Source organism: Tamandua tetradactyla, chromosome 16, assembly GCF_023851605.1.
Source record: "Tamandua tetradactyla isolate mTamTet1 chromosome 16, mTamTet1.pri, whole genome shotgun sequence".
In the NCBI taxonomy this organism is placed as follows: Eukaryota; Metazoa; Chordata; class Mammalia; order Pilosa; family Myrmecophagidae; genus Tamandua; species Tamandua tetradactyla.
In genome coordinates this window covers 55,843,758-55,871,427 of record NC_135342.1, presented here as the reverse complement: position 1 = coordinate 55,871,427, position 27,670 = coordinate 55,843,758, and positions in this window count along the sequence as shown.

Sequence of the window (27,670 nt, the reverse complement as noted above, 5' to 3'; positions counted from 1 at the left end):
CTGTCTATTTAGATAGTCATGGCTCAGAGCTGGTATTAAAAGTAGCTAGAAATACTGGTTGTGAAGTGTTGAAATATATTGCAAATTACACTGCAGTATGGGCTTAGTCCAAACTAATCCTATATTGCACTGACCTTTGCAAAATCAGTTCTGTTTTCCTTGGCAGCTTCATTTTCCACCCCTTCTCTTTGTCTTATGCCCCTGGAGTTCCATCTTTATTTTATTTTTGTGTCAGGAATAGGTATGAAGTGGCTGCTAGGTTTGAGGTGGATTTTGTGACTGTGTGTGATGGGTTTTGCTTCTGGGTGACCAAAACAAAACTATTTCTCATTACATTTCCCTTTCATCTTCATTTCCAGTCCAGTATTCTGTATTTCTAAGACACCATCAAATACTTTTCCTTTGTAAAACAATGAATGCATTATTCTGGACTGTGCTTTTTCTAGGGCTGAAAAGAGAGCTTGGGGTATTCTTGTTTCCCTACACATTAAAAAGAAAATACTATATCCTAGAAATCCAAACTTTTGTGTCAAGTGACGTAAATAAAAACAGCAAAATTAATCATAGGAGGGGAAGAAAAGCTACATCTGGCACATGTTCACAAGGACATTGTTTCCAAATTCTTCTTCAGTGGGAAGGATGATTTCTGAGTGAAATGCTAACATGGAAAAAAAGCATAGTTTGAAAGAAGATGGAGAATTGCTGGAAAATTGCATTCATTTAAACATTGAAGTGTTTTTTGACCTTTACAATTTAGCCAAAACTCGAATCACCTCACTTCCGCGTCTTTGTGTGCAGAGAAGACACTAATCTCAGTTCTCCTTTAATAAAATGTTATCAAATATTGTCTGTGAAGTTTTACAGGAGCATCATTCAGACTACAAACAGCCAGCTGTGGCCTGTGGTGAGGTCAAATACCAGCTTGGCTGTGTAAGTTATGTGCAAGTTCAAAATGGGAATCTATTTTATGAACCACAACAGGATTAGATGTTCCCTCAATCTCAGATTTACGCCAATATTAATGGATGATAAAGTTACCACTTTGCTAGAGGGTCTTGCTCTAATTTTGATTTCCAAATATGACTTCTCTACCAATGCTGTGGTTCTTATCCTTTTGTGTGGTTAATAACCATCCCGGAGACTTGGAAAAAATGTAAAATCCCAGAAGCTATTACGTACCATTTGAAGCAGAGTATTCTGCGGTGGCACCGGGATTCTGCATTTTATAGAGAGCAGTCCGAATAATTCGAAGTAGATTGTCCTTGAGCGACACTTGGAGAAATACTAACTGGGGAAATTATATATCTTTATGGCTCCTTGTCTGTGTATATTCCAGTGACTTCACAATCTACACGTTTCAAGATTCCTACATTTACAAGGATATTTTAACTGGCCATTTGCTCCATTTCTTTTTGGACTTATATTTTTATATTTTTAAACCTTCAACCATTAAATAAAATGGCAGTGTATTCAGTGTACTTAGGGTTTGGATGTAAAAGAGTGCTTCCACTCGAGGCTGTCACCAAAAGGATGGCCTGGGCATTCAGGGGTAAATCTGATGATTGGCATGCTGCATAGCCAGGATTTTGTGCTTCTTGCAATTTTAGTGCCTCTGGAATAATTGGTTGTCTTATTTCATCAGTATCAGTGAAATATGGACAGAAGCATAGCACCTATGCTGTGAGATTTTTTTCACTCCTTTCTTTGTCCTCTTGATGATAAGGACACAGATATAAGAAGAGGGAGGGAGGAAATCAGGAGAGAGATTAAAAGAGTGTGACTAGAAGAGGATGCTTCTTTAGAGCTACAACCATTGAATATGGATAAAATAGAGAGATTTGGTCTCAAATCCAATCTCAGTTGCCTTGAGCAAATACTTTCATCTTCCTGACACCAAATATTGTTATTATAAAAATTGGTATGAGATATAACTAATGGTCAGGAATTTCACAAGTGATAAAAGTATAAGAAAGGTTTAAGCATGCTTCTCAATAATAGCCAATCCCTCTTTTCTCTTGAACAAAACTGCATTTACCAGAATGACACTAAGATATTTTCATATTCAGACATTAACTTAAATATTGGGCAGCATTTTGGTTAGCAATTTTTTCATGAATGTTAGTGATCCTACTTTATTAGTTTGATTTACAAATGGTAGTCTAACCTCATATACTGATTACTCTTATTGGCATGCTAAAATAACAGGACAAAGATACTTGGGTAATTAGCCCTTTCCTTTGGGTTCCAATAGGATGAAGAAATATCTAGAGTGAACTTCTTTGCTTTACCATGGCTCATTTTGTCTTCCTCTTCTGTTTAAATTGGTTATATTAATAACCAGATATATATTTAATGATATACTAGGTATATTAAGATAAATTAGAATTACCATCACCCCAATTACACAGCCCCTCACATAAGTCCTAGAATTCTGAAGGATGACTTTTAGTCTTTTTCAGTCAATGTCATGTCAGTTTCTACGAATTATATAACCCTGCTTAAGACAGAAAGGGACACTGGATGACAGCTGGGAATCATAGCATTATAGGGCCTCAATATTTACTGTCTACTTCAGACTCAGGTCAAGTAGCATTGTCATTTGTACTTTGACACTCTTCCTTTCTCCTCAATTCAAACCAAGTCACTAGGTAGAATCAATGCCTTACAGTTTTTGAAAACTCATGGCATTCTTTTCAAATATCTACCAAATTGTTTATTATTATATTTAAGTACCAAATACTGTACAGGATGTTTAGGACCCAAAGGTGATTAAGACATGACTCCTGCACTCCAAAAAACAAGGAAGAATGATTAATTGCCTGTCTTATGTAATAACGGCCTAATGAGAATGAATGATTGAAGTGACATGGAAAATCCAAAATCAAATAAAATAATTCTCATGCATTCCTTAAAATTTGAAAGTTAACATGTTAATGTATTCTCAATACTCAAGCAGAGTACTTTACAGTAATTTATCTTATTTAATCCTTTCACCAACTGTAAAGTTAAGAAAATAATGACCTATACTTCAATCTTTTAAGAAAACTAAGACCCAAAGAAGTAATGTTTACAAGGACACAGAGTGGATTTAAACCCAAATGAGATCTGACTCAAAATGCAGCCCAAGCTCTTAAATGAGACAAGAACCCAAACGCCATATAATATAAGGTCTATTTGGCTATGCACAACGGTAGTTTTTATGGGGATATGTAAGAAAAGCTAAGTTGCACTGGCACTATTTGTTGTCAATGTGGAAACAAGATATGTGGTCTGTTAAGGAGTTCATTCCCTGCAGATAATGTCATTATTTCCTCTTTTAAAATAAATCAAATGCTGCAGGTTACGCAGAAAATGCAATCAATTTTAGAGAAGAAATACATGTCAGTGTACATTCTTGCTATCCACTCATCGTGTTCCTATAAAAGGTACATCAATAAATCTACTTTGAAAAAAATGGAAAGAAGAGAGATAAAACAAAAAAGTAGTTTTTTTTTTATAGATCATCTTAACACATTCTGCTCATGGACACGATGAAGAGAAAACTGTGTAATGTAATCAAACATTTTATCTTTTCAGTAAAAGTTCAGACTATATATAATATATTCTTCCTTTAATAACCTGTTTTCCTTTTATAGTTTTATCTTTGCGTAGAAGCCGTTTCTTCATTTTAGCACTGTTGGTCTTCTGGAAGGCCTCAGGATTTTCAAAACCTACTCCCACATCCTTTGTGCTCAACAACCCTTTCTTTCCTTTGTCTCTCTGTTTTCCAAATTCTCCTAGAAGTTGCAAGAAGAAACTTGGTGTCACTACATTAAAAAGTTTCCCTTTTCTCCTATGTCCAGTAATATTTTCTTCATTTCTCTTTAAGCTCTTAACTACATCATTTTCAAAGTTCATGACACCTAGAGTTTCTTCAAGGTTCTTTAAGCTTTCTCAAAGTCCTTTCAACTGCCGCCTTCTGTCCTATTCCAAAGGTGATATATATATATATATATATATATATATATATCATGCCACTGTCAGTGCTAAAATAAATTACCCCCAAATTTAGAAACCTAAAATAATCAGCAATTATTATACAACACAGTTTCTGGAAACTTGGAATTGCTTAGATGAGTAGCTCTGGCTCCAGGTCTCTGTGTTAGTTTGCAAGTTGCCAGAATGCAATATACCAGACCTGGAATGGCTTATAAAAAGGGGGAATTTAATAAATTACAAGTTGACAGTTATAAGCATATAAAAATGTCTAAACCAAGACATCCAAGGAAAGATAACTTAATTCAAGGAAGGTTGATGGATCAGGAACACCTGTATCAGCTGGGAAATCACATGGCTGGCATCCACTGGTCCTTTACTCCTAGGCTCCATTGCTTTCAGCCTCTGTTCCTGTGGGGTTTTCTCACTTTGCTCCTCCAGGGCTGGCCTTCACTTTGTGGCTTCCTTTGGCTCTCCCCAGGTTCTGATTTGGTTAACATCTCATCATGACATCTGCTGGGCTCCAAGGACCTCCAAACATCTGCGTTGCTGTTCTCCAAGTGTTGGCATCTCTGTTGGCTCGCACTTTGTCAGCTCTGTCATCTCTATAGTTTATGGGTCTCTTCAAAATGTCTCCTCTTTTAAAGGATTCCACTAAGCTAATCAAGCCCCACCTGGAATAGGTGGAATCACATCTCCAGCTGATCAAAAGACCACACCCACAATGGGGAGATAATCTAATCAAAACTTTCCACCAACAATATTGGATCTTGCCCTCACAAAATTGGATTAGGATTAAAATATGGCTTTTCTGGAGTATATACTATTATTTTCAAACTGGCACACTCTTTCATGAGGTTTCATTAAACTGAAGCTGGAGAATCCACTTCAAAAATAGTTCATTGACATTACTCTTCACTGAAGACCTTGGCTCCTGATCACAATGGCTTCTCCTTCCTCAGGATTTGGCATCTGGCTTCCCCCAGAATGATCAATCCAGCAGAAAGAAGGAGCCACAGTACCTTCTATGGCCTGGTTTTCCAAGTTGCATACTACTGATTCTGCTTCATTGTCTTCATTAGAAGCCAGTTACTAAGTCCAACACTCAAATGGAGGTCAATTAGCCTTCACCACGTGAAAGGAGGAAAATCAAAACTTTTGTGGGTGTTCTGGTTTGTTAAAGTGTTCAGAATGTAATATATCATAAATGGATTGGCTTTTATAAAGGAGATATATTAAGTTACAAGTTGCAATTCTAAGGCCATGAAAATGTCCAAATTAAGGCACCAATGAAAGGATACCTTCTCAGAGGGAAGGGAGCAGGCATCCAGGACATCACTGTCAGTTGGGAAGTCATGTGGCTGGCATCTGAGGTCCTTTCTCCAGTCTGTTGCTTTCAGCTTCTGATTTTAGTGGTTTTCTCTCCAAGCATCTATGGGTCCTCACTTAGCATGGCTGGGGCAAACTCTGGATCTCATCACTTAGCTTACCTTGGCTCTCTCCAGGTCCTGGTTATTTCTGTGAGTCATTGCTTAGCACCCAGGGATTTCTTTCTGGCTTCTCTCAGCATACAAGCGAACTCTCTTAAAGGACTCCAGTGAGTGGGCAGGGCCACATCTCCATGGAAAAAATCTAATCAAAAGGTCCCACCTTAAGCACATGTCTGCCTCCACAAGACTGGATTAAGAGTACAGCTTTTCTGGGATATATCACAGCTTCAAACCAGCACAGTGGGCTTATGTAGAATTGTTGCAGGAATTTTAACCAAAGATGTCTGGTTATATACAACCAGATATCTGGTTCTAAAAGTTTGATGGGGGAAAACACACTTTTTCACAGATATCTTTAGTCCATAAGCAGAAGTAAAGAAAGTGAGGATTCTTGTAAGGTAGCTCAGGAGGAACAAGCCGCAGTGAAGGAACAGAAACTTGTGATTGTAACCTATCTTAAAGCGAATTTATTTTTCAATTAATCAATAAAGGTCCCAGTTCTAGATGATAAAGTGACAAAGTAAACCCTGATTATTGATCATTTTTGGTATTTATTTAGTCATTCTTTCACATATCTTTTACTAATTATTTAACTCTTTAGCGTTTAGGCACTCACTCACTCATTTATTCATTCAAAATCAGTTTCAAAAATATACCATACACCCAGAACTCTATTAGTCATCTTTGCATCCCCTGTGCCTAAGACACAATCTTTCTTTCAGTTCACAGTCAGTCAAACAAACCACATATATGCACAAACAATTAGTGTGTGTAGTAGCTTAAGTAGATGATCTCTGTGGTCAGTCTACCTGGGTCCAAATAACAAGTTTGTATTAAACTACTTCTGTGAACCTAAAATATTTATTTCCTTAGAGAATTAGATATTATTAATGTTGTCACCTAATAGGTTGGGGGAATTAACTCAGAAATATTGTGAGTATTAAGGAGGATAATTTACATAAAGCAGTTAGCCTAATGCCTGGTATATAGCAAGCACTCAGAGAATATTAGTTTTTTACTATTGATAGTATGGGATAAACTTAGAGATAAGTAAGAAAACAGTTTGGAAGGCAAGGAATTTTTTATTAATTTTAGCAAATTTATATTGAGTGGCTGTCTCATATTATAACAAAAATTGTGCTGGACACAGTGGATGAAGTCATAAATGAGATATGTGTCCTTTTTCACTCTAGTGTTCATCTTGCCTGAAATAGAAGCTTTAGGAAAAAAAAACAGAAAAAATTATTTTAAAGACGGGAAGAGAATCATGCTTGGCAAATGAGCACAAGAGAATCTAACCTAGTCTACGGTTTTTTTTGGAAACCCCAGGAGAAGACATGATTAAATTGAGTGTTAAAGGATGGGGAGACACATTGTTATTGGCAGAGAATGAAAGGAAGGGGGATCGTGATGTTCAAAGGCTCAGAAACTAAAGAAAATGTGTTGTCACAATTGAGGGAATGAAAGAGTTCTAAAGAGTATGGGGTCTGAAAATTTGGTAGATGTTGAAGGAGACCAAAGGGCACTCCAGTTTGAACAGGTGGTTGGGTGAATATGTGGGGGATAAGGGTCAGGGGGTGTATGTATTAGAGATGCCCAACACACTTATATAACCCACAGAACTAGAGAATAGGGGATATATTATAAATATGGAGAAAATAAAGTAGGAAATTATGCTGTAGGTATGGAAAGAGCCAAATGACAAAGGGCAACATTGTCATGAGGCAAAATCTGTTGCTAGAAAACATCCTAACTTCTTCAAAATACCTACAAACACAACTGGCACTTGACAATTAATTTTCTGTGGCCAGTCAGGACCATGTGGATGTCCTATTTCCTTTCTCTGTTCTGGGTGTTATCATGGCCAGGGGAAGCATGACTGTCAAGAAGAAGAAAACAGGACACCCCAATTCAATTGTGGCTCATGGAAAGCATGCCTTAATAACCAGAATAAACCCTGGATGGCATGAGAAAGCAAGTTTTTCCTTTAAGAGTCACCCTTTATTTCCTGTATCCTATTTGCTCCTCTTTCCTTTTAAAGCACGCTTCTCTCTTTTATGGGATCACACTCATGAAAATTGCAAAAGCATAGCAATGGCAGTTGAGAACACTTTCTACAGACATCATCTCAATTTATACACTGGAAATCCTAACAACTATTCTTCAGTAACTACTATCAGGTAAGAACGCTAACCAAGTAAAATATTCCTGCTTGGAACCAACAAGCGAAATATGTATATACTTTCCTGCATTGATAAATCAAGAAACAAGATAACAAAGTTTAGAGTATCACCTAGGACATGCAACTTGAAAGGAGCACTACCTGCTTTAAATCAGTCATTATGATTACTAGGTGTGTGATCTTCTGCTGCTTTTTGCTGCCTCTCTCATGCCTGCCAATTTCTTGTCATGAAAAATCACACACATTACTCCATGTCCATCCTGGCAACATACTCCCAGTACTATATTTTCAGTGATAAAGGACTGAAGGTGATAAGGGCTATAAAAGAATGGCCACTAATATATTGATATGCAATCCGTCTGGGAATTGGTTACGGTTTTGTTTTGTGCTTGAATTTCTCAGACCTACTTCCAGTGGGATTAGAGAATCTTCCTGGTATATGTGATGGAAAATTAGGTCCTTGCCACTTTGTAGCTATTGACATTTCATCCTGGTGCTTATGAAATTAGCCAAACAAATTATTAGATCAAGTTTTCAGTAAGCATCTCTCTCAGGATTGTATTCCTCTTTATTTGTCATCAGTATACTATCACACAACCTAGATACTGTCATTAGATTGCTGTAACGAGGTTTCGTTTTAATCAGCAGGAATTGAAGTAAAAGTACTTTGAGGAACAATTGGGAGAAAATTGTCCAGGTATTCTGAATTCCTAGGATGATCCAGGAGCTGTGCTAAATATTTTCTGTTATCTCATTGTGGTTTCCTCAGAAATGGAACCATTTTCCCACTTTAAAGATGTGGACTTAATAGTCTTAGGTAATAGTTTAGTAGACAATACACCCAAGATCTGTATCCAGATCAGGATGTCTCCAAATTCCATGCAATTTACTATGTAAAGGTAAACATAATTATTATAAAAACAATAATGAAGGAATAAATGAGCTTGCCTTTTAAGCTCTTAGAATATATTAGAAACTTTGTTGTTTTTCTTAATCCTCACAGCAATCTTAATAAGTACACAGAATTTTCAGCTCAGTTTTATTGATGATGAAACCTAGACACAGTTAAGTTGATTTGCCCAAATGCCTACACCTGGAAAATGGTAGAGAGGCTATGAATCTACTTCTGCCTGACTGCAAATTCTCTGCTACCCCTAAATGTGAACTAAGCACTTGACATTCTTTCAGAATTAAGACAGAAATTCATAACAACATCATCTTCTTGAGTAAGATGTATCTCATTCAGGTCTAGCTTCAGAATTACCAATGTAAGCCAGCCATGTTATTCATGGAAATTTATGTTTAGCCAATTTATTAGGGGTTTAACTTTCCTTTCTAAGGGCGAGCTGAGCTTTCATGATATAATTTCATGATATAATTTTCTCAAGGAGATCCTTCTGGATTTTGATACTGAAAATAAACTCTAGAGAAAATGCATAGTCACTATTCAAGCTCACTTAGCCTTGGTTGGTTACCTAGAGAAGAATTTTAGCCAAGCCAGTTGATGACTTGTGTGTGCTGTCTCAAGGTTATATCAAGGCCTCTATACCTTTCTCTTTTAGCTGAGGATCACATTGAAAAACAACACACACACACACATATACACATGTATACACACACTCAAATACCCACAAAGTGTGGGTCAGAGCCTATGCCTGCCAAGGACTATATATTTCAGAGAAGTGTTTTTTAGTAAGTCATTGGAGGTTATTCAAAGATTGAAGAGTTGTCCTTGGAATCCGCTATATTTTCTAAATATGATGCTAGACCACGAGAAGGTAGAGCACAAATTTAAGCTAAGAATAGTTATGGCTGGTTTTCAAAGCAAAACTGAGATATATATTTTTTTATGCTGTGAAGACTATAGCCACACAGTAATACTTGATGGGTGCATGTGATCCATATGATGTGATTTTCAGGCAGATGGTGGACAAGGGAACATTTACAATACAAGGATGATAATACATTTGTATTTGGATCCTCTATGTCTCTGGCAGTGTTGGGCTTACAGTAGGTTTTTACATGTTTTCTTTGCCTGAACACTATGCCAGATGTTGCAAGGGGAGGAAAGGAGGGTGAGTTCAAGGAGTGGGTATCTGGTTATCTTCAACCCTTCGCTATCTACGGTTTTTGAATAGAATTTCAACAAATGACTTGTAAATAAAGATAAATGAATATTTCAAAAGGAAAATATATTTCATAAATGCCCTTTGGAGTCCCCATGGAAAGTGTGACATTTGGGCCGCATTGTGATTTGATAGATCTGAGGGGTCCTCTCTTTTATTTTTTATTTCAACAAAGAATCCTTGGTTTTGTGTTTCAGAAGGTATAAAATATCTATCTATGTTAGCCGATTATCTATATAGCACATTCCAGAAATACACATTATTGAATATACTGTAATCAAAGGAACCAGCTGTTTACCACGTGTTCAGACCCCCACTTCTTGCCAGATATGGTTCAGGTAATCAAACCAATCTTCCTGCTGATCCCTTCAGGCCTTAAGCACTTCCGAGGAGTATTTTTGCCATGAACAGATCATTTTGATGTTCAAAGAGCTTCTGAAATGACCTGAGGTGATTCAAGCCCCAACCCTCTTTCTGAGGCAGCTGCCTATGGTCCAGGTCTTCCTGTCGTCGACTACGTAAAAGTTAGGTATGTCCCTTTCATCTTGATTTCATCCACACACTCATTCACTTACTTATTAACAACATACAATTCGGGGACATCTACTGTATGCTGTTTTCTCATCACTCTTTACTGATGAAAAGGCAGGGGCTGACAAGAAAGGAACAGCCAAGATAATATAAATTCTTGAATATTTAGAAAACTGGAAGCACCAAAGAATGTATTATTTGCCCCCAAAATCTTTATTGCAGAAGGTAGTGATATCCCATTCACACACACACACACACACACACACACACACACACACACACACACACACACATCTGTGTGGACTCTTAAATCATGTGATTCAATGTTAAAACCTGTAATGGTTAAAATCTTCTAAGTTTTGGTTAATTTATAGGGTTCTTTATACCTCTCCACATATAAGAGCACACCTGCCCCCTTGAAACAAGTCTGATATGTCTAAAGTCACTTGATTTGGTTAGTCCACAACACAGATATCGTTTAAACTAAAACCTCAAGTAAAATATGCATGGTATGTTCTTATGGGACACTGATAACGTAGAGTGTCTAACTAATCATTCGTACACTTAGGAGGGAAAGACCATTTTCATCTTCCATGAAAGCATGCCCTGATCGTGTGCTGTGCTGGGCTGTGGGTGGCTAGCCCATGGTGTCACAATGGCCTCTGCCATACAATAGAGGGAAGACAGCACAGTGTCCCGAAGTCAGTGCTTGCCATAAACATTTCGCTGAATTCAAGGGAAGTTAACTTACTTAACACATTTGTTCAACTCAAGAGAGAAACTGGGTAAAGCTATGACATAAGAAGAATAATAAATTATATTAATGACTCATTAAAAGAACAAGATCACAAGTTTTCCATTCAGGTTCTTCGGTATTATTTGTACAAATCTTGATTGTGGCTTTTCCCATAAACTTCTCTTCAGATTGACAGATATTCCTCAGTAAATAAATTCCATCAAAATTGCTACATGCTGCAGGTTTTATATTATAGGGAAATGGTTGCCAGTTAAGTTATAAATTCTTAGTGCAAGAATTGATGACTAAACAATATGTTAGTGTTTGATATCTGTGATTTATAAAATGGGAACATTGTATATTACCTAATCTATAAGTTAATTCATTTTTTATAATTTTATAAAAATTTAAAATAGAGACAAATACACCTATCATATGCATATAGATCCATGAATTTTCACTAAGTAAATGCATTAATGCAATCAGTACCAAGATCAATAAACAGAACACTTACAGCATTTCAGAACCTGCTCTTCATACTCGTTTCCAGTCTCTAAACTCTGCAAAGAGCCACCAACGTTCTGTCTTTTTTTTTTAACATTTTTAAATTGTGAAATGTAACACACACACAAAAAGCAGTAAATTTCCAAGAACATTTTAAAAAGTAGTTATTGAACATAATTTAAATTTTGGTATGGGTTATCGTTTCACAATTTTTCATTTTATCTTCCAGCTGCTCCAAGACACTGGAGGCGAAAAGAAATATCAATATTATGTTTCAGCAGTCATACTCATTCATTAAATCCTATCTTCTCCTTCTCTCTCTTTTTCTTTATTTCATGAAGAATAACACATGCAATAAATTTCAAAGTTACCGCAACAATTAATTGTCAAACAGATTTCAGTGTTTGGTAAGGGTTACAATTCCAAAATTTTAGGTTTTTACTTCTAGCTGTTCTAACATTATCCTGATTTCTTTTGCATTTTGTAAAAGTGACATCATACAATACTTAATCTTATTTTCAATGTATAGTTACTTTTAACTGGTTTCACTTAACATTATATTTGTGAGACTCATCCATATTTCTCTATGTCATTGCATGCTGTTGATTCTCATTGCCATAAGTTTTATCAGGACGGTTAATACGGCCATGAGTAAATAACTTTAAAAAATCGTTAAAAATAAAATATGTAAATTTTTTCTACTGTATTCATTAAAAGCTAAAATCTTTTTTAATGATCATTGTGCTCTTTAAGATTTAAATTCTGGAAACACAGTCAATTTGTTTAAAGTAAGGCCTCTGATATTAAAATACTGTCTCATATTTGGATGTTATTCTCCCCACTTACCTTGAAAAATTGTTACGTAAAAAAAAAAATTATTATGGACTCTGAAATATTTTTGCAATCAAAACATGTTTCACTCCATTTTCAGATGAGTGAATGAAATCAAGGCAAGCATGTTTGCCCAAGGGCATCCATTCAGATGATGTGAAAATTGTCAAAAACCCAAGTCTTTTTCTCTCAGTGACATTCATTCTTTTCCTTTTTTACCATACAGCTCCCCTTGTGAGATAGGAGTACCAGAGAAATTGATAAAAGAACCAACTTCACCCATTCTAATGTTTTGCCAGCTGGACAGAAGGACAGATTAAATGCAATCGATTCAAATTAAATTCACTGCAGGAAAATACATTCTCCTCTCCTACATCGTTCTCGCATTCTAATACAGCATGAGACATATAGTTAACTATACTCATTCTAAATGACTAAACTGTAATCCAATACTTTCGGGTTGATAGGTACGGTAGACTGAATAATTGCTCCCTCAAATACAATCACACCCTAATTTGCAAAATTTGTGGATATGTTATGTTACATCGCAAGGACGAATCAGGTTACAGCTAGAAATAAGTTTGCTAACAAACTCACCTTGAGATGGGGTGATTATCCTGGATTATCTCAGTGTGCCCAAGTAACCATAAATGTTCTTCTAAATGGAAGAGGGAGGCAGAAAGGAGGTCAGAGTCAGAAAGAAATTTGCTGGCTTTGAAAACGTAGAAAAGGGTCATGAGCCAAGGAATTCAGGAAGCTTCCAGAAGCTGGAAGTGGCAAGAGATTCTCCCTGAGGCCCCCAGAAGAAATGCAGCCCAATAATTTTAGCCCAGTCAGACACCACTTGAACTTCAGACCTTCATAACGGTAAGATAAAAAAAAAAATTCTGTTTTTCTAAGCCCTAAATTTTTGATAATTTGTTACAGCAGCAACTGGAAAATGATGCAATAGGGGTCAGTGATTGACTAACAAAAAATCTTTCCCTGGATACAGGAGATGAATGGAGGAGGTGGGCAATGGATAATCCTGGTCTTTTCTTTCTCAGAATCTGATGACTATTTTGCCTTCTTCCACAATGCAAGTAGCAGATGATATTTTAGCAAATTGAAACTTGCCTTAATTTCTGAGTAAGATGGCATTTTTGTAAATGAATGCAAATCTACTTTTGTTTCAACCAGGAAAATATATGCATTGCTGGAAAGTCAAATGCGAACATGGGTATAATGAAAGTCCTTGTTTCTTTATCCTTGCCCAAGATAAGAATTTTTTTGTCCCAGTTACTAGAAATATAGGATCAAGCTTTTATGGGTTATGAGAGGACCTCTGGGACCCTGGGAACTTCAGGAGCCTGCTTACATAGGGCATCTTCAAGGCCCCTTTTCCAGAGTGTGTGTTAAATATAGTCTCTTTACTTAAGTTCAATTATAACTGTTTTCCCATAAGAAGGATGTTAGAATGTGAAAATCTGGTACATATGGAAATAGGAAATTCATAGGGGCTTCTGGGTACCAAGCTTCACAGAAATCTAAAGAGCCCATTTCATTTTGAATGCTGGAATCATTCCAACAAATCTGGAGTTTTGTCACTGAGTGAGAAATTAGCGTTAAATACTCGGAGCTGGTAATGACATTGAAATACATAGACGGAAGTAACCGAAGAAGAAAGATGGCTCATCATTCCTAAGTTGTAATAAACTCAAAAGCCCTTATTTTTTCAGACCCATCTAGCAATAATGGCTTGGAATATTTTAGCCTACTACTCGCAGAGAGCCAGCTGAAATTTGTAAATGGCTTAATACCTTTGTTTAACTCCAATGGCCGAGGATGTGGACCCTCGTGGTAGAGCACGGACACTGAACCAGGAAGAGAAACAGACAGAGGGTGTGTTAGTGGTCCTATGCAAAGTGATTTCCCTATTCCCCTTCACTTATTGTCCACCATTCATTTACAGTTTCACACACTATCTAGTTTCTCTTTATTGCAAATGAAATTCTATGTAGTTGTCATGCTCAACCTTAGCCAAATATCTCAGAAAAGGAAGTGTTATGTTGAGGGAGAGGAAATCCCTTATAGAAAACAGCTTGCCAACTTTGAAAATCATGCGAATGCCAGTTTCCTTTTTTCTCCCTATAAGGGAAGAACTCTGTCTTCCAAAATTTGGGAAATTGAACCAAGCAAAATTGCTACTATGTACTATGTAATTCTATATACTATGAGCACCCATGTGTCAGCATCTGTGCTGGGTAAATTTATACTTAATCTTTTTACACAGTAAAAGTTAATATTATTTATCCCACTTTTCAAATGAGAATGCAGTCTTAGAGGAGTTCACTTACTTTCTTAGTGATTACATTAATCAATTTTAGATCTTTAAGAGGAAACAAAGAATACAAAATCCCAAAGCATAAACTACTACCCAGGTGCTTTGGTTTGCTAAAGCTGATGAAATGCAAAATACCATAAAGGAAATGGTTTTTAACAATGGGAATTTATTAGTCTATAAATTTATCATTCTGATGCCATGAAAATATCCCAATTAAGGCATCACTAGGATGATACCTTTTTTGAAGACAGGATGCCGGCATCTGGGACACATCTGTCACATGGAAAGGCACATGGCTGGTGTCTACTAGTCCTTCTTTTACAGGTTTTGCGGCTTTCAGCTTCTAGCTTCAGTTCCTTCCTTTTGTTTTACATGGGTCCTTTCTAAGATTCCCCAGGACTGTTTTCTAAAATTCTCTGGGTATTTCTCTCATGTCATCTCTTAGCTTTTGTATATGTTTTATCCTCTTATAAAGGTCTCCAGTAAAAGGATTAAGACCCATCCTGAAGAGTTACATCTCAATTGATATAAACGTATTCAAAGATCCCACCCACAATAGATGGGTGCTATAGGCCTGTAACCACAGGAATAGTCTAAAAGTACATGACCTTTTCTGGATTATACAACTTCAAACCACCACACCATGGTTAGTATACTGATTCAGATGTGTTTTAAGATCTCATTGCCCCATTCTATAGCAGCCATAAACAGTTTTTAAAAATTTTTATTGATATATATTATATATTCACATACCATTAATCACCCGAAATGTACAATAAGTGATTCAAAATATCATCCTGTAGTTGTGTGTTTATCATCACAATTAATGTTTTTTTGTGTGTGTGTGAAAAATAACATATATACAAAAAGGCAAAAAATTTCAAAGCGCATCTCAACGATTAGTTGTAGAATAGTTTTCAGAGTTTGATATGGGTTACAATTCCACAATTTTAAGTTTTTACTTCTAGCTACTCTAAGATACTGGAGACTAAAAGAAATATCAACATAATGATCCAGCACTCATACTCATTTGTTAACACCTGTCTTCTCTATATAGCACCACTATCACCTTTGATCTTTCTCCCACTCCTTAAGGTATTTGGACTATGCCCTTTCTAGCTTTTTCATATTGGAAGAGGCTGCTGATAACATTGGGTAGGGGGATGGAGCTAGTTGATATTCCATAGAGGTTGGCCCTTTGCATTTCAGGACTTACCTGGTGCAGGGACCCATCTGAAAGTTGTAGGTTTCTGGAAAGTTACCCTAGTGTATGGAAACTTTGTAGAATCTTATATAATACCCTAGTGTCTTTTAGGATTGACAGGAATGGTTTTGCTTGGGGTTTGACAAGCTATAGTAGGTATAGCAATGTCTAACTGAAGCTTGCATAAGAGTGATCTCCAGAGTAGCCTCTCGACTCTATTTGAACTCTCTCACTCACCAATACCTTATTTGTTACACTTCTTTTCCCCCTTTTGGTCAGGGTGGCATTGTTGATCACACCACACCAGGGCCAGGCTCATCCCTGGGAATCATCTCCCATGCCACAAGGAAAACATTCATTCCTGGATGTCATATCCCATGTAGTGGGGAAGGCAAGGATTTCGGATGTGGAGTTAGGCTTGGAGAGAGTGAGGCCACATCTGAGCAACAAAAGAGGTCCTCCAGAGGTGACTCTTATGTATACCTATAGGTAGGCTAAGCTTTTCCACTATACACATAAGGTTCTCAAGAGCAAGCCTAAAGATCAAGGGCTTAGCCTATTGATTTGGGTGTCCCTAATGTTTGACACAGTATCAGGGTTTTCTCAGGTAGTAAAGTTTAATACTTCCATATTTTTCCTTCCCTCCCTCAAGGGACCTTGCCAATACTCTTTGATTATCTGCTTAATATACTCTGGGATAAATTCAGGCATTTCATTAAGCTCTACAGGATTAAAAGGTCTCATTCTTTTTCTGGGTTGCCTGTGCTTGGATTGTTTAAATGATCTACCCAGACAGGTTGAGTTAATTTTTTTGTGTGTGCTATAGAAAATTTAGATTTTGGACAAAATAAATCTTTCTTCCATTGGCCTTTGGTCTCAAAAAGTAGATGAGATTTTAAAATACAGACAATTTTTTCCTTACCCTTGTATGCTGAATAACCTTAATCAATTTGATCAGTTTCATTTTTATTGCTAAATACCAGGTTATAAATATATAAAACAGCCTCTCAAATTCCAGAAATAACAATTACTGCTCTGGACTATGTGACTGCTATATGAGCTTACAATCTAAGTCCTTATTTTCTTATAAGTATTTTCTAAATGAAATTATACAATATTTGCTCTTTTGTTTCTGGTTTATTTTGCCTCACCAAATGTCCCACAGCTTCATTCACAATGTTGCATGCCTCACAATTTCATTCCTTTTTGTAGTAGCATAATATTTGATCATTTGTATACACCATTGTCCACAAATCTACTTCTCAGTCAGTGCATCCTTCAATCACCTGAATTCATTGGGCATCACGTATGATGTCCAAAGTCAACAGTCCATCAACACTCTCAATTTTAGATAATTTCATTGTTCCCAAGAGAAAGATAAGTAATAAACACACCCTCACCAAATAGAAAATCTAAGCCGCCCCTTAAGCCTTGTCCCTCCCCCCAGTAATTACCCCTGGGTTGCTGTGATACTGTTGATATTTTCCTATTAAATATGGCCCATAGCATGCAATAGCAGTTTTTACCCTATACCCTGAACTTACACACTCTTTGTACAAGATTCAAACCTTTTCAGTAGTTCATGCAAGAACTCATTTATATTTCTAGTGTTAATCAGTAGGACACACGGGTCTAATCATCCCCTTTCAATCATGTTCACCTTCAATATGATAATATTACTTACAAACACACTAGTGAGCTGCCTTCACATCTATCTATTTCCTTACATTTAAGTCCAATCTCATTAGCTAACCGTTCATCCATCTCTAGTTTCTGTGTATCTCTAGGTCCCCTATATTCTGTATTATAAGCCTCCGATTTTACTCTTACCATGGTCATAAAAATGGAATCTTACAATATGTATCCTTTTGTGTCTGGCTTTGGCTCATCCATCTTGTCCTGCACTTCAGGATGTCATTTCATCTTATTGCTGCACAATATTCCATTGTACGTATACAACACTTTTTTTTTAATTCACTCATCTGTTGACGGACACTTGGATTGTTACATCTTTTGGTTCTTGTGGATAATACTGCTATGAACAACAGTGTGCAAATATCTGTTTGGGTAACTGCTTTCAGCTCTTCTGGGTATATACCAAGTAGTAGCATTGCTGACTCATAGGCAACTCAATATTGAGTTTCCTAAGGAACCACCAAATTGCCTGCCATAGCAGTTGTACCATTATACCTTCCCACCAGCAGTACACAAGTGTCCCAATTTCTCCACATCCTCTCCAACATTTATTGTTTCCTATTTGTATAATAGCAGCTATTCTTATAGGTATGAGGTGACATCTCATTGTAGTCTTGATCTGCATTTTCCTTATATCTAATGAAAATGAGAGTCTCTTCATGTGCTTTTGAGCCATCTGTATTTGCTCTTCAGAAAAATGCCTATCCATATCTTTAGTTCATTTTTATAATTGGGTTGTTCTCTCTTTTCTTGTTGAGTTGTATGATTCCTTTATGTATACAATATATCAAACATTTATCAAATGTGATTTACAAATATTTTCTCCCACTGATTTGATGGCCTCTTCACCTTTTTGATAAAGTATTTTGAGGCACCAAAGCATTTAGCAGAATAAATTTCTCTCTCAGCACAGCCTTTGCTGGATTCCATAAGTTCTGATATGTTGTGTCCTCGTCTTCATCTCTAGGTAACTACTGATTTCTTCTTTGACCCACTGTTTGTATAAGAGTATGTTATTCAATCTCCAGATATTTGTGAAAGTTCTTATTCTTTGGTGGTTATTGAGATCCAGCCTCATTCCATTGTGATCAGAGAAAGAGCTGTGAATAATTTCAATGTTTTAAAATTTATAAAGACCTGTTTTCTGCATCAGCATATCATGTATCCTGGAGAATATTCCATGAGCACTAGAGAAGAATGTATATCTGGTGATTTGGGGTAATGACCTATATACGTTATACCCCAAACATGGCACTAAGCATCAGACATTTGGATTTGATCACTTTTTCTCTGCTATCTGTTAATAAGTTTCAGAAATCACTGGAAAAATTTACATTTCTTTGATTAATACCTTTGTAAATGTTGACCCCTACTGAGATTTGAATAAGATCTCCCAAATATTTTATCTATCTACACAAACACACACTTTAAATATATATACCCACACACACATATGCATATATGCATATATATGTGTGCATAAATATATATATTTCATATCTTTCATTTCCTGTTTCATGACTTTATTGCCATTTCTCATCTATCAAGAATTAGAATTGGAAGGTATATAATTTATTTTCTGCTATCTAACAATATTACCACAAACAAAACTTAGTGACTTAAAGCAACACACATTTGTCATCTCACAAGAGAAAATCCAGGGCACAGTCAAACAAGGTCTTTTTCTTAGGTGAAAACCAAACAAGGTGTTGGCCAGGGTTGCTGTCTCATCTGAGACTGGTCTGAGGAAGGATCTGCTTCCTAGATCATGTCGTTGTTGTCAGCATTCAGCTCTTATGGGCAGATGAGTTAAGAGCCTTAAAGGCAGTGAATTTAGATTTAGGAAACTAGAATCCAGATTGCAGCCTGTGCCTGCCAAGGTGATTCACTGGGGTGATTTCTTTAATCTTTCTAGGTGTCTGAACACATGGCAAACACGATCACTGCAGTGAATGAAATATGTCAAAAAAGGGCAACACTAGCATATCATTCTGACAGTTGATAGTATCTCCCTGGAAAGTTATGCCATAACATAATTTGAGTCCACACTGAGATCCTGTGTGGAAGAATGCAGGGTTCAATTAGTGATGTCTGACATGTGCAGAGGTAGAGCAGAGGCATCACATCTGCTATTAATTTGTCAGCCCAGGACTTAATTCAATTTAATGTTCATTCTAGATTTAATATTCAAAATGGCTATGACTCATTTTCACTTACTGTTGAATAAAATGTTATGCTTCTAGGTTTAGAGGGAAATTTTGGCCAAAGAATGGGAAACATTATGTATTATCTCTCATATATTAGATCATAAATTCCACAGTGGTAAGGAATGTGTCTCTTTTAGCTCTCCATTGTATCCCAAGTTACTAGCCTCGTCTTGGAAACTACAAGGATGTTTAATATATATGTTTTGAATAATAATAATTTCTGATGATTCCAATGACTAAACATGCTCTTGGACCACTGAATTATAGTGTACCTCTTCTGAAGGAACCATGTATTACTAGATTTCATCTCAGATTGACTTTCCTTAACAGAGGCGCTACTTAACGTAGTTGTGAGATTGGAGTGTATTTAGGACAAAGGATCAAACAAAACAAAAATGAAGCATGCTCTATAGAGTTAAGGCATCTGGTGCTACAATGCAAAGTAAATTGAACATGAACCAATAAGGTTATAAAGGAACAGAATGCAGGGATGTGTTTATTTTTTATATTGCACCATTGGTAGGGTTTATTTGGAATTTGCTGAAGAACTGTCTGCTAAATGCATTCATTCATTGAGCATCTTAATTCATAATAGAGAGGGTCAACCATCACCAGCCCCTACCTCATTTCAGAACTTCTCTGTACCTAAGTGTCATGAAGTTGATGTCTGCAGATAAGTTTATACAGGTAGGGAAAAATTCATAGTGTAATCATGTCAGCATGCCAAATATTTAGCTAGAAATGATAGAACACAGACTAACCAGCTTTCACCGGTCCATAAATATTACTGTTTCCCTCCAAATCACCATTAGAAAAAGAATTCCAAATGCCTCATTGCTGTTATTAAAACACTCACAATGAGCATCCCCTTGTTTGTTGAGGGAATGTGATATGAAGGAGCCTTTGCATTTTCACTCTTAACTTCACAATATTTCTTTCTGGAATATCTTCAAATAGGGCCTGTCGTTTCCTAAATATCTATGCCCACATTTGAAGGGATCTTACAGTTCTCTGTACAGTCTTTGGATTTCTATTATAGGACATTATTTTTATACCAGATTATCAGGAACTTGTGTAAGACCCTATCATAACAAGGTACTGGCAATCACGTCAGTGCCCACAGGAGAACTCATGTGATCATAGGCAGAGAGTATGTGACTTTAATGTCAGTGTCTCTCACAATGAATACATTTGGCATTTTGGGGCATTTAGAGAAGTCTTCTTGAGGATCCTTAAGTTTCCCTATTTGAAAACTGTATTTGTAAGAAAAAAACAGCATCTTTGAAGTAAAAAAGCTACAACTTTTATCTGTTTTATCTTGAGCAAATTATTTAAACTCTTTTTACCTCTGTTTCCTCATCTATGAAATGGGAATAGTAGCAATTATTGCAGAAGATTGTAGTGAAAAATTAAATATAATCAGGCACAACAAGTACTTAGAATCCTGCTCAAGTTCACAGTCACTAAATAATAACTATTTAAACATGTATTATTTCTGTCGATACAGGAGGAACAAATTGTCTGTGCTTCAAAGAATGAAATAGCTATGGTAGGAGATCCCAAATGATAAGGCCTCCTTCTTGCATGTATGAAATTATCAGTGTGTGAAAAAGGCTCATTAAAGTTTCATTTGCTGAAATTAAGTTAGCGATAAAGAAAGAAGTAGGAAAGATTGGATGAATGACCTCTGACTGCTACTTATTTATATTCAATAACCCTAATGAAGATTATTGAAGATTCCATGCATTAATTCAAGTTTTACTTTGATAACTTGTGCAACATCTGCACTTTCGAAAGGTAAGCTTTCTCTTTTTACATTGATGGTGTTTTCTAATTACTGTGCAGGTTTATCACATGCTTAAATAGCATCACTGGTGAGACCTCATAAAATATTTATTAAGATAGACGTATTAAAAACACTATAATTTTATCTTAAGACATCAAAATATATTTATAGAGACTCTGCAGCCAGGATTTTAGCAAAAACCTTTCAAAGTTTCAGAGTAGGAAAATCCCCAGGCAGTAATTTTATTGTTAGAAACCACTTAAACTAATATTTGATATTTTACGATCTCTTCATAATCCCATTTTGATTAGTAGGCTTTGATTTTTACAGCACAAACTCCATCCTCATTAGCAGACAGCTGCAATTCCCAAATATGCTTTCAATAATTTGGAAAATGTTCTGCAGTAACACTGACTGAAGTCATTTATAACATATATTCCTTATTCCATTAAGACAAAAGTATTGGCTCATGAAAACAAATTCCACCAAGTGGGAAGTCTTTTGAAAAGAACTTTATATATTTCAGAAGGAACACATGAGAGTGTGTAGTAGGGTCAGTACAATCGAATGCGAAATGGTGGGATACATTTTTCCCAATAGTCTCTATTATCTAAATTGCCTTTGAACATGTGAGAAAAGGAGGAAAACGACTGACTAACAATGACATGTGGGCAATTATTAATTTAAAAAGTCGCTATGCCACTTAAACACTCACTATATCTTTTAAAATCTTATGTATTTATTTAATTTGCATGGGCAGGCACCGGGAACCAAACCCACATTTCCGGCATTGCAGGTGAGAACTCTGCCTGCTGAGCCACCATGGCCCATCTTTCAAAAACGTACTCTGCCATTTGCTTCAGACTGGCTTAAGTAGAAAGAATTAATTGACATTGTAACTAAAATCCTAGCAAAAAGTTTGCTTTCCAGCATAGATAATTTTATCAAGGTGGAAATACATCCAATATGTAAATTGATTTGTGAATGGGGAGAGAGAGATTAATAAATGGACAAAAGTATAAAAAAGTAACTATAGTTAAATGTTAATTGTAGAATCCAGGTGGTGGAAATTTTGGTGTTTGCTGTAAAATACTTAGTCTTTTCTGTATATATGAAAAGTTTCATAATAAAATGTTGCAGAAATGTTATCAGGGCTGGGATTCTCTCATTTGGTTTTCCTTAGGGTGTCAAAATGTTTGTAGTAGTTCTAAATGCTTTCGGGGCAGTTTGGTGGAAACTATAGAATCATTGTTCCAGCAAATTCAAGGAAAAAGGTTCCTGAGCCTCGCTGTCTATTATTGGGTTACATACCCATATCTGAACCAATCCCTACGGTCCAGACAATGCAGTGCTCTCATTAGCTAGGAGTGAATCACACGTTACACTTCTGATTCAAGGATTGAAGACTCATCCAGAACACATGAATTGAGACCTGCAGGGAGGAGGGTGAATATACCTAAAATCAGGAGCAGTTGTTGGCACAAAAGTCTGTTCCTCAAAAGTCACTCAGATTTGATATGTAGATCATTATACATATGGTGAAATATATCCCTGATGTTAAAATAAAGCAACTGCCTCGTCACCAAAAGCGATCTGTCCTCTCAACAGGTTGTATAATTTAATGCAAACTGATGTAATCTTTGGGCATTTTCCTTGTTTTGGAAGGCAGTGGTTCTGCTAGAAAAGCTCCAACAGTTGAAATGAAAACACGAGTATTCCAAGATTTTCTGTGTGTAAACACTGGCTCCAAAATAGTAAAATAAAAGGAAACACTGTTGGGTCCACTGTATTCTATGTGACAACTTAGAAAATGATTCTCAAACATCCTTATTACTGGTCTACTTAATAGTGAACAACTTTCTTTCAGTTTTGTTTCAGAAATAAGAAATAGTTTCTGAGTATCGTTCAGCTGAATAAAAATGATAGATTTTTGTCCAGACTATTGGGATGAAATATATATAAATATCAAAAGTTATAGGTGTATAATTCCTGTGGTACAGGGAAATTAACTTTCAATCTTTTCTATCACCTACCACAACACACTAAATAGCATCTGGATTTCTGAAAAAGAAGTGTGATTGGTTTTGTGTTGCAAGATAATGAGTTCAAATCCTAGATGGGCCACATTGGACAAATAACTAAAAGTAAACATTCTGATTTTAATGAAAGCTGCACCTCAGAGGGTTATTTGGGGATTAAACAAATGTTTTAGTGTAGAGGTAGTAGAAGTTAGTATGTAAGTGCTCAATACATACCAATGAAGACATAGGTATTAAAACTTTAAGCTTCGACCTATTAAAGAGAACCATATAGTCATTTCATTTCTGTGGGACTTTATAGCCCACAAATAATGTATACATGCATTATCTTACATGTCTCTGCAACAGTCCTTTGAATAAGTCAGGATAAATCATATTAACCCCATTTTGCAAATAAGGAAACTGAAGCATTGATAGTTGAAGCCTCGTTCTGGAGAGAGTGTGGACGTAGATTATAGATATTTTTATTGAGGAAAATCCTACTAAGTTTAAATAGGCATTGGATTTTCTCTGACTCCTAAAGGGAATATATTTTAAGAAGAGCCCAAAGAAGCATCTATTATCATTCTTTCATTCTTACCACCTGGACAGAGCAAACAGTTTAAATCTTTTCTGTTAGTAGCTTCCAACAAAATACAGCATCCGATGATAACAGATTTCTGCAATCCCTTATGGTTAATTTATCACCATGACTGAGGATTTAGGAGGAGATATCCTGTGGATAAGATGAGCCATCCAGATGACCGGAGAAGAAGTTTGGAGGGAAAAAATATGCATGCTTTTATTCTCACTCTATTATGACACAGTGCAACCTTTAGTATCTTCAGAGCACTTGCTGCCATGCATACCTTGGCTTTATAAGCACCAAAGCACTTATTTTCTTTCTTTATCCTCAATCTAGTTCTTAGTTCAATTGTTCTTTCCCTCAGCAATAGACACTGATGAGTTTGGCTACAGATTCTAAATCACGCAAGCATACTTAGAATAATTTCTTAGGGGAACTACAAGAAAGAGAAATATTCATAGGATTCAACAGATTTCTTACAATTGGTCTGGCTGTGATCACACTCTTTGTGCTCAGACTTGGTCAGTTAAACTTAGAAAACAACCCTTCAGGCAAAATTCAGTGAAGCAACCCAATGTTTTAGTTTTCAAGTTTGCCATGCTCTGTAGCAAAGCATCTCCTCAGCTGTTCTGTTTCAAATGAATTTTAACTAAAGCCCTTTTTCTAAATGTAGACAATGGAATAACAGATGGCAGTTTTTCCAGTATATTTTAGCCAAGATTCCACTCTGGAAACACAGGCAGTTCTTGTTCAACAAGCCCTAAAAAAATTTGGTAGAGTTCATATCATTTGATTTCATATCAACTATATTTTTCAGGCTTTCAAGATCCATCCATCGTGTTTGTGCTTCATTTCTCATAAAAGTGGCTGTGGGTTCTAACTTTATGTTTCTTTATCTACATTATGTCCAATGCTACCATGAACCTGCTAAATAGGCACTATTCTTATTTCATTTTATTTTCTTCTTGACCACATTACTAAGCTATAAAAAGGAGTAAAACAAAGAAAGCCTAGATTCTTATCCATGTCATTATGTGAACCTATCAAATAATTATATTGCTTTTCCTTTAATAGAAGGGTATAAGATAAGAATCAAGAAGTGCTAATGCATCAAAATGCTACTGATACTTCCCTTCTTCAACCATAGCAGTCATCATTACTCACAGACTGCACTCTTTCCCTCTTAGTAGTACTTAAGAACACAGAGGGCTTTAGGTAGTCACTTAATTCTAGATAAAGGGTGCATCCCTTCTCGGTATTTGGCTATCTCAAAGATCCCTTCCAGATCTCATGTTCTAGGTTTCAAAGTATGTCTTTCCCTTAAATTTTCTACTGATCTAAATCTGCGAATATGTATTCAACTAATTTCAACCCAAAAATAAATAAGACAATCTTTCCCTGAAGGATTCACCTGTTAGTGAGTATCTAGTTATGACTTTCGTTGGTATAACTGCTTATTTTCATCAAGATAGGAGCATGTTTAAATTTACTTTTTAGTTAAGTTCACCTAAGGAGAGAAGCCATTGATGATGTGATTTTAAAGCACATATTTACTCAATGAAAGTTTTTCATAAAGACCGGCAGCAGCCACATCTGCTGCCCCGACAGATATTCTTAGACTCATCTCCGGTGCCAGTCATGACTGAGGTGGGCCCTTTCATTTTCGCAACTCAAAGTTGTCCCTGCTAATAGTACTTCACCTGAATTGATGTTTATAGATCTTCATTTGCTGCCTTGAGTCTTGTCTGATGCAGGAGAATCCTGGGGGATTCTGAAAGCCTGTGATACAGAGAAGTTAATCCTCTTCCTCAAGACCTATAAGGGGCAAAAGCTATTGGATGAATGCCTCTGGGTCTGATATCCCAAGCTGAAAATGCCAAGAGGTGTGTCCTTGCTTCTAAGGAATCCTGGCAATATCCAGCTTACACTGACCACAGAATTAACCTCAGTCATGAATGTTCCCTTTTCTGCTGACTTTTCTGTCTCACTTTCCCATGCTTTTACATCTGCTCTCAAAGATCACCTTCCACTTAAACTTCCTGCACCCAAGTCTCAAGCTCTTTGTTCAGGGAAACCAAAATAATACAATAATCATCTTTTATGTTCCTCAAAATAATTCACAAAAATCAGTGTCAATGAAGTCAAATTACTCATAGGTCTCTTCCATCAACTGATCGAAGATTTTTATTCCCCTTTCCTCTTTGGTTTGAGCTTTCCCTTCTCACCCATATGTTGCTGAATTTCAGTAATGAAACAAATGTTTTTGGCTGTTAAACCCTTATGAATTATCTAGTACAGTGCCTTTCTGTTTTTATTTGTTCACGTTTCTCCTTAAATGAAATGTTACAGTGAGTCCCCAAATTATGGGCCAAAATATACATTGTGCGGAGTTACATAATCTTCTCCTTCCATACCACTGATGGCAGAGAACATTTGAAATTTCTGCCTAACTTCTCACCAATATTCCACTGTACAAGAGAGAAAGGAGACAATTGGTAAGGAGAGGAATCAAAGCAGAGGAGCTGTACTGAGCATGGTTTAAATGTTTGGGCTGGGATTGTAGGGAGTGATATGCAACATAGGAGGCAGAGAATCTAGGAATTTAGGTAGTAAGGAGAGATATGATTGAAAAAAATAGAATGTTTTCATTGTTTTGGATTAATGAACAGGAGAGAATTGTGGCTTTGAATAAGACCTGCCTCACTGTATGCATTTAGGGAAGGGTGCCTTGATAAGGAAAAAAAATATTTGTGTTTCCCTTTTAGAAAACGTACAAGTACTCCTAACTGGGTCTCATGTATCATGACTTTATATGGGCTTTGTAGATGCATGTGTATGTATATATTTATATAATATATATATATATATATATATATATATATATAAATTGGAACTAGCTGTTGTTTAAAGAGGCAGCAGGACTTAACTGCTTCAGCCACACCAATCTTATACCACTCATACCAATTTATAACACTTATGGGTCTCTGGAACTCTTGAGTCAAACCAGCTGAAATTGAGGTTTATTTGAATAGTTTCTACATTTGGAAAATTGTGGGATGTGGGATGGGTGCATTCTACATGTATTTATGCAAGGATCTACATTCCTTTGAGGAGAGATGACTCTTCTGGGGTGATACAAAGGTTAAAAGATAAAGGAAGTATTGAATATTTGTCCAAATAACTTAATCCACATCTTCCATTTTAAAATAGTTCCAGAGTCTTAACAAATATCTCAAAAAACATGAATGTCCTTAAATTTTCCAAAAGGAGCACAGGCAGGCACAGACTTCGCTAATAGATTTTATGAATCAGTTCCATCCGTGGGCTCAGGGTTATAGAAGAAAATCAGTGGATCATTGCTGCCTCTAGTATGTAGGTGCTTCTACCTCCTTTCTCCAGAGGTCAGTGCATCCTTTTCATCATAATGAATTCCAAACTTAAAAACACATACATACACATGCATACACAGAAAAGAA